This window comes from Cnephaeus nilssonii, assembly GCF_951640355.1.
Source record: "Cnephaeus nilssonii genome assembly, chromosome: 7".
NCBI lineage: Eukaryota > Metazoa > Chordata > Mammalia > Chiroptera > Vespertilionidae > Cnephaeus > Cnephaeus nilssonii.
Window position 1 is genome coordinate 66,916,089 of NC_137078.1, and position 16,342 is coordinate 66,932,430.

The 16,342-nt window shown below is 51.7% G+C and overlaps 1 long non-coding RNA gene across 2 annotated transcripts in view; it reads left to right on the forward strand.

Moving 5' to 3' along the window:
* The first annotated feature begins 293 nt into the window (after positions 1-293).
* Positions 294-16,342, forward strand: part of LOC307103342 — a 73,795-nt gene continuing 57,746 nt past the window's right edge. For both annotated transcript variants that reach the window (XR_013813807.1, XR_013813808.1), the window contains exon 1: positions 294-497. This is a non-coding gene — a long non-coding RNA (uncharacterized lncRNA). The remainder of the gene's footprint in view (positions 498-16,342) is intronic.

Here is a 16,342-nt window from a genome sequence, read left to right on the forward strand (position 1 = left end):
TTTCGAGGAGGAGCATTCCAAGCAGAGGGGGCAGCTATTGCCTAGGTCCTGAGGCTGGAATAGGCTTAGTGTGTTTGAGCACAGAAAAGAAGGCAGGGGGCGGGGCAGGAAGGAGATGAGGTCAAGGCAGGTGCCTGGATTAAATAGTGCCTGGTAGGACAGCACAAGGAGGTTGGATTATGTGTTATGTGTTGATTACAGTGGGAGCCAAAGGAGAGTTTTAAGCAAGGGTGTGGCTTGAGCTGATCCATGTTTATAAGGATTTCTCTGTCTGAAGAGTGGAGAGTGTTGGGGGAAGAGGTGGGGCAATGTGGCAGCAGAGAGCCCCATCAAGAAGCTACTGCAGAGTCCAGGGGAAGGATGGCTGTGACCTGACCGAGATGTCTGCAGCCAGGTGAAGAGAGGTGGACAGACTAAGGATATGTTCCTGAGGAAAGAGCTTTCTGATATACTGCATGAGGGGTGTGAAGGATGGAGGAATCAAAGGAGACCCTTAGGTGAGTGCCTGGGTGAATGATGGAGCTTTTACTGGAGATGTAAGAAGACCAAGGAGGGACAGGATTTGGGGATCAATTGGGAGTTGAATGGGGAAGCGAGAGATGCCAGTTAGATGCTCAAGACAATGCATCTGGAGTTCATGGCTGTGGATTTAGATTTGGGTGTCACCAGCACATGAGAGACAACATTTAAAGCCAAGAGACTGGCTGGGATAACCTAAGGGAATGTGGAGACAAAATTCAGGAGAGCCAGAGAAACCAGATACAAACCTGAGGGACTCCACTGTTGCTTTGGGGTGTCCTGAGAAGGAAACAAGATGGTTCAGATACTTTGATGTTCAAAACTGGTTTCTCTCAAGATTTTGATAGACCGTGCTAACTGTGAATCCAAGCCAACTTCAAATCCATTCTTAAGTTGTCTTCCTTTTGATACTTTCTCTGATCTCTCACGGATGCTCTCTTTCCTGTCTGCTCCTGGGGGGTTGATTGCCAAGTTTAGGAGAAGGAACTAGGCTTGAGCGACTTAACTTTCTCGCTCTCTCAGGGATCAACCTGCTTGCAGAACAGTTGTACAGGTGCCCCAGCCTCGTATCTGCCAGGCCCGCACTGATCTTCTCATACTGGCAAGCCAAACCTAAGTCCTGTGGGCCTTTACTTTCCCTCCACTCCTTTGCCTTCCTCCCTAAAGATGAGAAGGGATTGGCTAGAGACATAGCTAGAGTTTCTACTCAACTCAAGTTCATGTGGGGGTCTGGAGAAATGAGACAGTCACACAGGAAACTGCTGGGAATAGATCCAAGAGGGGATGGAACCCACACCTGGAGTGTGTACACCACCCCAGAACTCTCCCCTGGGCCCAGGCCCTCACATCCAAGTTGCAGAGCAGACATCTCCACCAGAGCCTCCAGGTGAACTCAGCCCAGCCAAGCCCCCCGTCTTCCCCACACCCCTGGCACCCACTGTGTGGGAAGATAGCAGCCACTCTTCTCTGTCTCCTTTGAGACTGTGGGTGCTGTGAGTGCAGGAGGATGTCATATTCACATTTGTTTCCTGAACAGAGTATAAAGCTCCAACTAGAGCTGACCTGCCTGGGAGTGACTGAGGATGGAACCGAGGCAACAGAGCCTGGATCTGTGGGAGTGGGGAGGACCAAAACCAATAAGGTGGGCTGTGGGTCCCAGGGGGAGGGAGTAGCGACTGTTGGGCCCGGTCCTGGTGGTACAGCCCTCATAAATGCCTCTAGGACTTTGTGAGAGTGAGGGAGCATTTTGAGTCTGGTCACCCCTAATTCTAGGACTGGAGTTGGAAACACCAGGGACTGGAGGAGTTAGCCATTTACATGGGGAAATTGTAAATGGGAAAGATAAACATTGGAAAATTAGGCACTGACCCATGGGCTCACTGCTGGGACAGGGAAATCTGAGCCGAGCTCATGGAAAAACTATAACCAGAGTAGGCTGAGCCCCACCGTCCCAGAAAAGCAGATGGGGGCAACCATAAAACCTGACCCCTTTGAGCTGGCCAGGCCAAGCCACGTGCTATTTTTAGACGCCAGTGTTATTCTAAAGCATTCCTCCTCCTTGAAATGCTGCCCTTTGCCCTGTCATGCAGTGTGGTCCAGGGGTGCGTCACCTGAGGTCCCTGGGTCTCCACCTCTCCATCTGTGGAATGGGGTGATCTCTCCTCTTCCCTGTCAACCAACACGGGTCTACTTGGGGTAAAGAGAGAGTGCTTTTGCTAGAACATTCTAGAACTCTGCGATTCTGGTTCCCTTCTTCACTTTTTGTCCTGCATTAGGAGGAGAAAGGTTTTGGAGCTAGCATCCCAGTTCTCAAGCGTTCCTAGCTGTGTGATGTTGGGCCAGGTTTTTCAGCTCAACATCTATAAAAGGTGGGCGTGGTGGGAGTGGAGGGCCTTCTCCAGCCCCACCTGACTCTGCCTTGCCAACTTCTTTGCTCAGTCTCCCCGTGTGCCCCTGTCTCTGTGCGATGACTCTGTCTGGGATGCTTTCTCCCCCTCCCTCCGGTGTCCACACTCCTTCGACTATTCCACAGACGGTCACTGGGCACCTACCTCCTTTCTCCCAGTCAGGCACTGGGAGATGAGTGCTGGGCTGTGGAGCCCAACCTGGGGACCCTGAATGCTTCCCACAGGTGTAGCGCCTGGTGGATCCCGAGAAGAGAACAGGGACGCCGAGGAGGGGAAACTGGCAGCAGGTATTTCAGGCCAAAGGAATGCGTGGGCCAGCGTGCAGAGGGAAGCTTGCATGCGAATGAAACGAAGCACAATGGTGTTTCAGGCCCATAAAGCGCAGGGTGAGGTGCGGGATGGGGGGTTCTGGAGAGGATCTTCGGGGATAATGTGTTTGTACTTACTCTGCCTGACAGCAATGGGGAGTGACAGCCAATTTGCCATCTTCCCTCTCTATAGACCCCACTCTGACCAGGGGACACTTGCAATATTTCTCTGGGTGTTTCACAGCCCATCTGCTCAGCATGGACTTGTTCGTTCCCATTCTCACATGGCCTCCAGGTCCCTGCCTTAACACTCTGATACAGGCAAGTCCTTAAAGATGATGTAATCCAAACCCCCATTGTACAGATGGACAAAATGAGACCCATAGAAGGGCAGATTCAGGACTGGAGTCTGGTCTTCTGACTCCCGCCCAGGACTCTGCCACGCCATGCCTTGCCTCTGAGTCCTGAACACGCTGGGCGTGGTGGGAGGGATTGTGCCTGCAGGCCTGTGTGGGCTCTATCATCACTCTTGAGATGCAGTCAGTCTCTTGAGAGACTCTTTCATAGTCCATCTCCTCCCCTCCATTTTAAGGGCAAGTTGCTTGTAAAACAGTCAAAATTAAGCCATTTATAGCAGAGGAGTTTGGAGAGGGTTATAAAAATGTATGGCTGGGGGCAGGGACATTGTTTTTCTTTTTCCATTTCTCTTCTGACTTTCTCTTCCAAGGGCTTAACTGGAATTGTTTGGAGCCTGGTAAACTCCTGAGAGATGAATGCCAGCAAGGGCCTGATGGTAGAAAACTGTGGGGAGTGGCATCACCCAGGTACTTCCAGAAAAGGCTGGGCTAGAGTGGGCACCCATGGAGAAGGAGACCAGGAATCCTGGCCCTGGAATACCAGGTCTGAGGAGTTTCTTAAGAAGAAAGAGGAGAAGATGTGGAAGAAGACAAGAGAAAGCCAGGTCCTTATCTTAACCCTCAGATACCATGTCCTCTAAGGGCAGGACAAGTCCTTAAAGATGATATAGTCCAAACCCCCATTATACAGATGGACAAAATGATACCCAGAGAAGGGCAGATTCAGGACTGGAGTCTGAGGGAGATTCAAACTAAACCAGAGTTTTGGAAAGAGAGGGCCCCACAGGGACTGGGGAGATGGGGGGAGGGAGGGAGGCAGTCTGATGGGGGAGGCACCTCAGGCTCCTGTCCTGAACTCACTCTGCAGGGCTGTTAGCCTCTCCCCCTCAGTGTCCTCATTCTCAGAGTTGGAGCTGCTCCCTGCCCTACACATGGCTGTAAGAGTCGGGAGATTATGGATTATGACAGCATCCTGTAAAGGTCTCACGAAGAAGGGGAAGCATTGTGAATGTCATCATCACTATTTCCAACCAACAGTGAGGCTTGGTCCTGGGCCCTGGAAGACCCTCAGCGATAGAGAGCTGAGCCTAAGCCTGCCCAGAGAGCTGAGCGGGCACTTCACCCACAGTCTTGGCCTGTGGACTTCCATCCAGGATGGTTACTGACCTCCCCTCCCCTGTGGGAAACCTACGGGCACAGCACTTCTCCACCCACCCACCATCTCACTGATTCCTTGCCCTGAGCCTAGGAGGCAGGTGGGGCAGAGAGCATTTGACCATCACAGGGCAACTTGCCCAAAGCCATGCAGCTACTAAGCAGAAGAGCTCCCACTTGCAAAGGCCAGTTCTGGCCATTGGGACCCTAGATTTCCTAACAGATGAAGGCAGCCTGAAGCCAGAGTTAATCATTCAATAGTACTTGCTAACATTTCTCAACACGTACTCTGTGCCAGGGGCTCTTCTAAGTACTGTAGGAGCAAAGCATTGCATTTGTTTGGTCCTTACACCAACCCTATGAAGTAGGCGCTTTCATCATCCTATGTTTTATGAGGAAATGGCGTCATAGAGAAGGTAAGTAACTCACCTGAGATCACACAGCCAGGAAGTAGCAGAGCTGGGATTTGAACCCAGGCAATCTGGCCCCAAACTCCATGTTCTTAAACACTTAGAAGTATACAAGCAAACCCCCAGGGGGAAGTGTCCTGGGGGAATTCCCTGGGAGAAAGTGGCATTTGAGGAGTATCTTATTCTTTTCTGAGATCAGCTCTTGGCAGGGAGGCCAGAGAGCCCTAGGCCTATGGGGAGAAAGGGAGCAAGTCTGAGTGTGAGCACCAGGCTTGTTTAAGTCTCTGGGTACTGGGGGATCTCATGTGTCAAGTGCAGTTGACTAGAGCAGGGCACCCCCAGCCTCCCAGGCCCTGTCATCCACCAGTTTTTAGAGCCAGGCACACCTGGGCGTGATCCTTGATTCCTCTTCCTCCCCTGCAACCAGTCCACCTGTGAGTCTAGCCAGTGCTTCCCCAGGATACCTGTTGAATTTGCCAACCTCTCTGCCTCCCCTGCTGTCACCTGCCTCCCCGGTTCCTCTCTCACTCCACCTACAACCCATTCTCCACACAGATGTCGGAGGGATTTTCTTAAAATATAAATCGAATCACATCACTCTTCAGCCCCAAAACTCTTCATTGCACTTAAATAAAATCCAGATTTCTGGCCATGGCCTAGAAGATCCTGCATGGCCCGGCCCGTTACCCTCTCCGATGTCACCTGTGCTGTTTAGCCCTCGCTCCCCGTGTCCCAGCCCAGCTCGTTCAGTTTCTGTCGTGCACCAAGCGATATTCCCCCTCAGGGCATTTACATTCTGTTCCCTCTGCCTAGAGCAGTTGTTCCTCGTTCTTCCCGAGGTTAACTTCTCATAAATGTCACCTCCTTGGAACGGTCTTCACTGGCCACCCTCTGGTTGGTTCCTTTGTGACTTAGAATTATTTCCTGAGGGAGGCCTTGTTACCATCCTCCCATCAAGGCAATGCCTGCTCTGCGCCTTGTCAGGGTCCATTGTGGGGGAACAGGGGTGGAGATGGAGAGCTTCCTGGAGAGGGGCTGTGAGCGCGCCTTGATTGAGTCATTCGGACGGGAGGACAGATGAGGACATCCAGAGAGAGGACAGCACTTGGAAAGGCTGGGAAGGAGGGGGTCTGCTGGGAGCAGCAAGAATGACTGGGGTGGCCGTGGGCGTGGATGTGAGGAGGAGCAATCCAGCAGGAGGTCAGGGCCAGGTGTGAAGTCCACCCTATTTTTTCTGCCCACTGTCACGGCCATGGCCTTGTTGATAGCACCATCAGCAAGGGCTGGGGAGTGCCTGAATTTGGAAACTGGGGCCAGGGATCCTGGTGAGGCCTGGCAGCTGTGACTTCCAGGGCACACTCGGGACCCCATCCTGCCACCGATCAACTGGCTCATCCCAGGATCAGCTGCAGGAGTCTGCTCAGAGGTGACTGTGAGTTGAGGAAAAGCAGGCGTCCTGGGGTGGGAGCACGTGAGGGCTATGAACGCACGTGGAATGTGTGTGTGTGTGTGTATTTGTACATGCTATGGGTCTGCTGTGGGGAATACATAGTCTGTGAGGTGTGGGGTGCGTGTGGGCCCATGTGCAGGCACTTGTGTTTCTGTGGGACCTGCTGGGTGTGCTCTCTGTGCATGCCTGTGTCTGTGAGTCCCAGCTGCCTGTGAGTGTGTGTGGTATGCGTGAGGGCTGTGGGTGTGGGACTGTCCCGTGCACATGCGCTCCCTTCAGCTGGTGTTAAACACTCTTTGGACAGCTCACTAGGTAAACATTCAATAATGTAATTTGGAAACCGAGTCCCCAGGGCCCCGCTGTGTGGCCAGGCAGCTGGTGGGTGGTGGGCGGATTAAGATATTAGCGCATTAATGCCATATCAAAGCCCAGCACCCTGGGCCGCAGGGTGTCTGCTGACAGCCGCACAGTGCCCAGGGCTTCGTGGGCCAGCAGCCCCCGCCGCATCTCTCCCGGAATCACAAGGAGGCCTTGTGCTCCGAGCAGCTCTCAGAGCCACAGGGCTTGCAGACATGAGCTCATGCCTGCCAGTCCCTTCGGGAGGCGGTGGGTGGCCTGCTGGTTCAGCAGGCCTCATCCCCACCACAGGGGCCAGGATGTGGGAGGAGTGGGGGCCGGGCTTTGGGTCTGCGCTGGTCTTTTGACCTGGCCAAAGTAGGCACTTAAGTGTTTGGTGAGTGAATGAATGACTGAATGTCTTTCCAGGAACTCTCTTGAAACTCCCCAATGGCATGGGCCAAGTTCCCCTCACCTTGATATTCCCGCTGCCTAGCAATGCTTACCACACAGTCAGTGGTCAGTTACCGTGTAGTGGATGAATGGACTGCTGGCAGAGAGTGGAGGACTGGACTGTAAGTCAGCAGGCCTGGATTTGCGCTTTTGATGTGCTTTGTGGCCCTGCGGGAACCCTTTACCTGCCTGAGGACCGAGTCAGGTAACAGTGATGCTAAGTCGGACCGTGAGTGTGAGCCCCCATGGCAGAGATCGTACTGGGTCTGGCACCTTTTCCCTGGGAACAGATCATGTGGAGGGTTCAGATTATTGACGCGAATCTTTGTCTGAGGAGGTCCTCAGGACTGACCAGAAAGACAGGAGCCAATGCAGAGATTTCTACAGAGCAGACAGAGGGAGGAACACGAGGCTCAGATAAGTGGGTCCATCTCCAAAACAATTTAGCCTGATCTTCCACTGTATAGCTGTGAAAACTCCAGAGAGGATAAGGGATGTCCAAGGTCACTCCATACACAGTGTCCACGCCAGGGCTGGTACCAATCCCTGAGCAGAGGGAGTCGGCTGTTTGAGGGCTGGCATCAGAGCACAGCAGGGAGGACACTGTGTAAGGAAGGGAAGAGGTGAGAGGATGAGGTTGGGACCTCAGATGGCTAGGGCCTTGGGCCCAGAAGTGAAGGAGCATTTTCTGACTATTGGGCTGATAAACAATCACCAGTATTGTGAGTAACAATAGTAATAGTCAGGGGTTACAGGATTGGTAATGGTGTAGAAGCTACCTTTGATGAAGGCCTCACTGAGTGCCAACTGTTGTGTTCAATGCTCTACACATTTTCTTATTCATCCTCACAAAGCCCTGTCCTCACAGAAATCCTAGACAGGGAGCGTGGTTTGCCCCAGGTTACGGTGCTAGTAAGCCAAGGAGCCAGTGTGCACTAGGCCTCCAACTTCTTCCCCACTAGATGACACTGTGAGCTCTTGAGGTGGTGGGTGTCCTGCCTCTGGTACCTGAGCAGAGGCCGGTGGCCCTGTCAGGGGAGCTGGAGAGAGGCCCTGGCAATGGGGGGTGGGGAAGAATATCAGACCTGATGACTTGATGTATTGTTCTATTGCCAGAAGCATCTCAGACTCCTGTGAATCTATACTCCTGAGAGTCGAGGAGTTTAAGGATTTACGTTGACTCCTACCAGATGTCACCATCATTTGCTTCTCTGACACTGAAGGAAGATGCTGAAAAAAATAAGGAAAGTGTCCCAGAGGCCTATGTCTAATTTCCAGGCAAGGAGTCAGGTCCAACAGTCAACGAGGGACAGAATGAAGAGGGCATCCTCTCTGCTTTTGGGAACTCTTGATTCTTGGGATCCTAGTTTTTCAGTTGGAGGGTTCCGTGGAGGTTACTAACTTGAGGCTTTCCCATATCGCTTCTTTAATTCATTTCTACCCTAGTCAGTTCAACTTACTTTACCTCAACTCAGCTTTACTCAAGATCATGAAATTCAACCCATCTTATCTCAGTATGTCACAAATCAAACTCAATCGATGCAACCCAATCCAAGCCAATGAATCAAACTCTAGTTAGCTCACCTTGACTCATTGCATCTCACCTCGCATTCCAAGCAGGAGAAAGAGCCTGAGCAAAAATGTGGAAGCTAGAGAGCTTCCATGGGGGACAGCGGGGATAGGAGCACAGTCAGCTAGGTCAGCACCCTGGGACAGAAAGCATTAAGATGGGACAGACTGAGAGGGACCCTGGCTCTCACTGCCACAGCTGCCATGCCGGGCTGAGGAGGTAGCTTCGCCCACCTTCACTAGCTAATACTGAGAGTTCCTTGGAAGAGTTTGACTCCAGAGAGGAGAACCTCAGAGCTCTGCCCTGGAGTCACGAGGAGACTCATGCTAGGACCCCAGATGAGCCCTTAAGGAGGACGTTGTATGGGAAACCCTGCCACATATGCTCTCACAGAGGAACCATTAAGGTTCTTCGCAGCTTGGCAGAATCTGGAAGGCAAGTTTGCTGTCCTTTTCCAGGAGCCACAGAAAAGAAGGAAATAAACGCCCTAGAGCAAGCTGGAGACCACCCCCCTCCCTTTGCACCATGCACAGCTTCCATCTTGACCCTGCTGCTTATTAGCTCTGTGTGTGGCCTGCAGCAGGGCACTGTGTGTCTCTGGACCTCAGTTTCCACATCTGTCAAATGGAGCTCTCACATGGTATTATTCACATCGAACAAGGTAACTTGAACTTGACACCAAGCACAGTGCCTGGTACCCAGCAGCAAATAACAGAGACCCTACCTCACTTCTTAACTAATGGCCAGGCACCAGCCTATGGAGAATGACAATTTTAGTGAGTATCCCAGCTCTGCTACTTATACCAACCATGTGACCTCAGAAGAACTACACACCTGCTCCTTAGCTTCAGTGTCCTCAAGTGAAGACCATGCAGCATTTATCTTATAGCATTAATAGGACAGTTGAGAGCACTTAGCATAGATCCTGGCACTTAATAAACTTTCAATAAATGCTTTTATTATCACTGACCTCCTCCCATCCGAGAGGTAAACTGATAACACGAAAAGCTTGTTTTCCTCTGCTCTGGGCCTCAACTTTTCCACCTCTCAAGTGGGTGTGCTCATCACTCTTCAAGGCCTCTTTTCTCCGATATTCTGGGCCTTCTAGATTGTGCTGGCTCATGAGTCTGAAGGTCAGGTAAAGGCAGGGGGACATGGGTTGAGGGTGGTTTCCAATCTCCTGGGGTGTGGCCCTGAGAGTTCTTGAACCACAAACCCTGCAGGACCCAGGGAGCCCCTGACACCTCTTACCCCCGCCTTCCCCCAGCGCTGCCATGGGAACCATGCGAGCCAGTGTGCAGCAGCTTGTGATAAATATGCATGAACGGGCTATGGTTGGAGCTCCTCCTCGAGTCCATTTGGGGCACCTCAGTGAGCTAATTGAGGGTGGCCATTGTCCCTGCATCCCAGCCTGGGCCCCATTTTCACATTCAAGTGCCTGGCCTTGGTTTAGAGTGGTCGAGTGGCGGGTCCTATTTTTATTCAACAAAAGCCCCTTGAGAGGATGGATGGAGAACTCTGTGGGCCAGCCCATTGCCTGAGCCCATTCCTGTCCAGGGCCAGGGGGAGGGGGTCACACCAGACCACCTGATTGCAATTGAGGTGGAGGCCGCAGGATAGGCACAATGCATGTTCAAGAGGTCCGTTCAGCTATTGGGATGAATAGAGTAGGCGCTTTCCCTTCAACCCCCTGTTAGAACCTGGTATAAGTTCCCCCGACTGGGGGGAGGGTGGGCTCTTCAGGATGAGAAGGGGCAGAGGAGAGGATGGGCTGTAATAAAGCCAGAGGCTCTTTGAAACCCACCCAAAAGACTCTGCTCCTTTGCCCTCCTCCCCTACCAGGAAAATGTCCAGTTAGCTTAATGATGGCACGAGTGGCCTTCACGAAGGGCAGGAGAGCCTCGGGAACCACAGATGGAGGGGGAGAGAGTAGTTAAGACTTAGGGTGTCTCACCCCACCCATAGCTCCCATCATGAAGGGCTCTTAGCTAAAATGCAAAGGGGAAGAGAACAGTGAGAGCCCCCCCCACCCCCACCCACCCACTCAGTGGTGGCCACCTTCACACAAGGGCTAAAGGCCGGGGTGGTCCACCGAAGTTGGCTCTGCATCCTAGCTATAAAAGAAACAGCGCTAGCAGCGAGGAGAGAGAAGGGCAAGGATGGGTGGTCCACTCTCATTTCACCTCCTATCGGGGAGCACAAAGCTTGTTGCAAGGTTGGTGTTCAGAGCGCCTCTGTCCCAGCACTCCCCAAATCTCACCAGCCTACAGGGGATGGCTCAGCCCTCCAGCCTATCAGTGAAGAGACTGACCTCAGAAAGCTGAAACAGCTTGCCCAACGTGAAGCTCCAAAAGACAGCAGGGCCCAGCAGAGAGGACAATGGCTTTGGAGGCCATAAACCCCGTCTTGGCCACCCACGAGAGGACAGAACCTTGGGAAATCAACTATGCTCAGACATCAGAAAAGAAAGTGGCCTATGAAGAGGACAGCGGGAGAACTGGAATGAGCAGTGTCCTAGAAACCAAGAGAAGAGAGAATTTTAAGAATGAGGAAATGGTCAACAGCAGTTGCTACAGCTTAGCTGAGGTACTAATTCATACCAAGAAGTGGGTGGTTGATAGAGCCAGGAGGACATTGCAAGATTACTTAGCACGACTTTTTTTTTTATGTCGAGGAGATGGGGAGATTAAGGTCCTAAGAAGTAAAGGGATTAACCTAGAATCACACAAAATTAATATCAGGGCTGTAGTTTGAATGCCATCCAAGGTTCCCATGAGTGGCTGTTCTCCTGGAGACATTTTTTTGAGGCCTTCTACACCTTTCTTAAAAGAACAACTATCAATATCTTGCTTCAAGAGTTCCCTGTGGTTGGATTTGAGTTGATGGTGACTAATTTTGGCACAGGAGCAGACCATGGGAGGCATGCTGAGGCTTAGTCCTCCAGCCTGCTGGGCAGTGGTTGCCCAGAGGGCCAGCCCATATTTTGAGGCCAAAATACACTTGGACAAAAATCCCTAAATGGGAAATTCAGGGAGTTTCCTCATTAAATCTCAAAGATAAAGGAAAGAAAATCCAGGTAAAGGAAAAAGTTGAGAATGTTTTGGAAAAGAAAATGAGGAGGTGAAAGTGACTGAAGAGTGTGATCCCCCTGCCTTGTAGAGTTGTCATAGTCCAGAGAAAGGGGGCACACTCTGAGTGGTGCATGTCCCTGGAGGCTAGGATGAGGTTACAGACACATCGCTGCCAGCCACACATTTTGAAGAGCGTTGAAGTCAGAACTACCCCATGGTGGAGCTAAAACTCTCCAGGTAGTGAGGTCCCCATTAACAGGGGCATGCAACCAGGGACTAGTAACTCCTGGGATATCTACTCTATGGAGATTTGACAAGATGCTTCCATATTCCTTTTATCAAAATCTAGAATTTTCTCAGACCCAGAGTGGTTTGGGTTTCCTGAGTGAAATGAAACCACCTGGAACGGGTGGAAAGGCCGCCCACTGTGCCAGGCCAGGAGGAATGTCCACAATGGAGCCTCAGCAGATGGGCCAGACCACAGCCTTGGCAAGACCAGATTATTCCATCACAACTGACAGGCGTTGCTAGGATGGAAGAACTCTGGGGGCTGTTCAAAAGAAACTGCCCCATTGGGATTTATGGCAATGCACAGGAGTGGTTCTGGGCACAGCTAGATTCCTATCACCCATTGGTGGGACCTGGCCAGGTGTGTGTGTATGTGTGTGTGTGTATGCACACGCATGCGCTTGCACACGCTCAGTATAGCTCCTGCCTGACCATCAGCTGGTTGGTGGATCAATGAGTATTTTATTAAGCAAATGTTTTGAGCTGGGCACTGTGCCAGAAGCTGGGCTACACAGTGAATGAGAGAAAGCTCAGCCTTACTCTTCAAGTTTGGCAGGCAGACACATAAACATAATAATAATAGGCAACCCTAACAGTTTATTCTCTATCAGGCCCTATTCTAAATGCTTCGATCAGTCAGGATAGGAGAGGTATGTTGCAGTAACAAATGACCCCCTAAGAAATCCCTATGGCTTAAAATAGCAAAGGGTTATTTCTCATTCATATCACATGTCCATTATGAGTAGCAGAAGTGCACAGCACAATCTCCTCACTCAGGAACCCAGGCTGAGGGAGAGGCAGGACAAGGGGACATGGCCAATTGCAGTGTCTCCTTAGGCGTCCTCCTGGAAGTGGCATACATACCTGGGCTCACAGTTCATTGGACAAAGCAAATTACATGGCCATGATAGACCTTAAAGCGGTGGGAAGTTCAGTCCTGCCATCTGCCCAAAGGAAGAGAGAACCAGGGTACCTGTGAACAGCCCCAGTGACTGCCACCTGCCGTATGACCATTGTGAATTTAAACTTCACCTCAGCCCAATGAAGTAGGTGATTTAATTATCCTCACTTTACTGATAAGGAAAAAGGCACAGAGAAGTCAAGGGGTCATTCCAAGGCCACAGAGTTGGCAAGTGGCAGAGCTGGGATGTGAACTGGGCAGTCTGGCTCCAGGTCCATGCTCTAAACTGCTGGGCCTCACTGCCATGCATAGAATCAGGAATAATAGGGAAATATAATTGCAGTGGTCAAGGAGATGGTCAAGGGGTTAAGGGAGCTTATCACAGGGACCCCCAGCCCAGTATGGGGTGGCAGTCGAGGATGGCCTCTAAGGAAGTGACCTTTGTCATAAGCCAGGAAGAATGAACACTGCCTGGGTGAGGGGAGAAGAGGGAAGATGCCCAGGGAGGGAGGGAACTGGGTGCACTGGAGGGGCATGAAGCCAGATCTCAGCAGGCGAGGTGCCAGCATATAGGGAGTCAGAGAAACTAGAATTGGGGGCTGTGAGAGCACAGCCTGGGGCATCAGGGAGGGGTTGCTGGAGGAGGTGACATCTAAGCTGGAGAAAGTAGGGAATCCCAACCATGTTCCAGGAAGAAGGAACAACATGAACAGAAGCCAGGAGGGAGGAGGGGCGTGGAGGGCCCAGTGAAGTGTGGGCGCTGCCTGTGAGGTGGGAGGTGAGGCATATGGGTGAGCAGGAAGAGACTCACAGCAACCGGCTTCTCTACTTCTCTTCATCCTGGATGCTGGGAGTTTGGGTCTGTCTGATCTTAGATATTGAGAACCTACTGTGTGCTGGGCTTAGAACTCTCTCAGCCCTTATCTCCTGGGTGGAATCCTGAACTTTTGAGCTAACAGGTGGGATGTCTCCTGCTGCCAGTGTGTTTTGTTCTTACCTGACTTTCTCATACAACTGCTGCCAAGTGGCTCTGGGTGTCAGCCTGGACTCCACAGTCTGACTTCAGGGCACCAGCAATGCCATCTCTGTCCTTTCTTTCCTTTGTCTGCAAGGGCCACCAGGCCCTTTTTCTTGGCAGTTAAACTGGGAACAAATGCAGTGTTCCATCAGAGAACAAAGCCTGGGTCCTCGAGGGCAGCTTGTCCACTCCGTGGCTTTGGACAGAGCCACCGAGTCTACATACTGTGGGCAGTCCACCTTGAGGCCTTGTGCTCGGGCCACTCCTCTTCCCAGCATAGGCTCCAGGCCCATCCTGACCCTCAGGTGAGCTGGGACTGACCAGGTCTTCTGCAGTGGAGATACCTGTCCTATTATGATAAGAAGACGATCGCCTCAATTTAAGTAAATTTAACTGAACTGCACATCTGCTATGTGCTCTGGCCCTTGCTAAGCATCAGGAGAAGCATTGCTTACTGGCCCTCTATCCCACCTGAAGCTTTAATGTGTTTTGTGTCCTGTCAGTTCTTCCTCCTAAGCACGTCCCAAATCCATCTCTGGGTCTCATTCCAGCTGCTCCATCTCAAGGCTGCCTGTTGTCATCCTCCTCCTGAAGTGTCTGGGGTGGCCTCTTACCTGGTCTCCACACACTACACCACAGCCACGGAGGCCCTTCTAATCTGGAGATTTCATCATGGTTTCATTATAAGCATCACCTTATAATCTGCTTGAAATCCTTTAATAGTTCCCTGTTGACCTCAGGATAAAGTCCAGACTCATTAGCTTGGTATTTGAGGCCTTGTCTCAACAAGCTGGCTGCCCCTTTCTTCTGCCTTGTTCTCCACTTAACGAAACCATTCTTGTCCTTCTAATCTAGGCTGTACTGCAGCCACCCCTCTTCCAGGAAGCCTTCACAGATCACCCAGTCCTCAGAGATTTCTCCTTCTCCCTCCAGCTTTTGTCTTTCCTACTCAGCTGTCCTAGATGGATTCAGCTACTTACCCCTTTCTCCCTCTCATCCTTCTTCAACAGATACTTTTGGCTAGCTAGATACTGGATGTGGGTGCATGAATGAATGAAAATATGGTATGATGACAACTGTTATAATAGAAGGAAGCCCAGGAGGCTGTGGGGACAGGAGAGAGCATTTGATTCTTACGGGGTAGGAGTTCAGGCGAAGCTTCCTAGAGGAGGTGAAGGCTGAGCCAAGTTTCAAAAGGGGTCGATGTTTTCTAGGAGAGAAGAGTTCCAGGTAGAAGGAACAGCATGTGCAAAGCTGGAAAGTGGAGAAAATATTGTACATTTATAAGTACATATGACTGGAGTGTAGAATGTGAGGGCAGAGGTGGCAAGAGAAGAGGCTGGGGGTGGGGATGGAGCCAGGGCCAGAACATGGAGAATACTGTAGGTCTTAATCTTGACTCCAGAGGGTAGGTTTTAAGGGGTGTGTGACCTCAGCTTTTTTGGGCTTTAGAAAAATGAGTCTAGCTGCAGTGTGGAGAGTAGGCTAGGGCAGGGATGTGGGTGAGGGCTGCTGGGGCAATTCAGCGGAGTGGATGAATTCCAGAGACATTTAGGAGGTAGGCCTGGTAAGTCTTGGTGATTGATCGAATTGGGGGGTGGTGAGAGGGAGGAGAGAGAATAAAGATAATCACTGGAAATCCCAGGCCCTTGGGCTCTGACCACAGTCCATAGTGGGTCCCGTCAAGTGCCTGGATGCTGTCCCTGGGGCTCTCAGCTTGGAGTCCCTGACGTCATTTACACTGAACAGACCCTGTTTCCTGTCTGGCCATGGAGGCCTCAGAAGGGATGCCCTGGAGGCTGGCCCAGTGGCTTCAGATGCCAGAGTGACTTGGCTGAGATTCAAGGAGCTTGAGGGGTGAAATCTGGGCACTCAGTGTACACATCCTTGTCTGCTCCTAGAGACCTCAGTGTGGGGCAGAGATGCAATGGGGAGGCAACAGAGGCCAATGTCTTGGCATCCAGAGGAACAGCGGATCCCGGGGAAGCTGACCTCTCCTGGGGGCATGGAGAACAAAAAGTGGATCGGAGTCAGATGCAACATTAATCAAGCTGTTACTATGTGCCAAACACTGTGCTAATTGTCTGGGAGTCAGAGACACACATCTCTGCCTTTGGAGAGTACCCAGCTCCTAGACGTAAAGTGTACTGAAGGGCTCTGCCTGTCAGCCGTCCTGGAGCAGGTGGAAAAGGGGAGGCTGGAAAAGGGGAGAGAGGGCTCAGGGAAGTTGGGGGTGGCAGCCTTGGCTCTGGCTTTGCAGGGGCACTCTACTGCAGCCACTGGCCACTGGCCTGGGCCCCACTCTCTCCTCACCCTTGACTGCTGGGGCCAGGGATTCCCACAGACTGACAGACTGCTGACGGCTGCGGGGTTAGCTGTAGTCGTCATTCTCTGTGGGGCATATCCTTGTTCACATGGGCACTATGTCAGAGACCCTCTTCCCCTCTGTGCCACCAGCCCAAGGATGTCTGCCTTCTGAACTCACCCGGCATGGCCTATTGTCTTTATTCTGAAGCTTTCGGGCTCCCTCTCACTCCTGAATAGCCCTGCCGCTGGGATCTTGATCTGTTTCTCCCATTCATTCGTTCATATAAGAATTC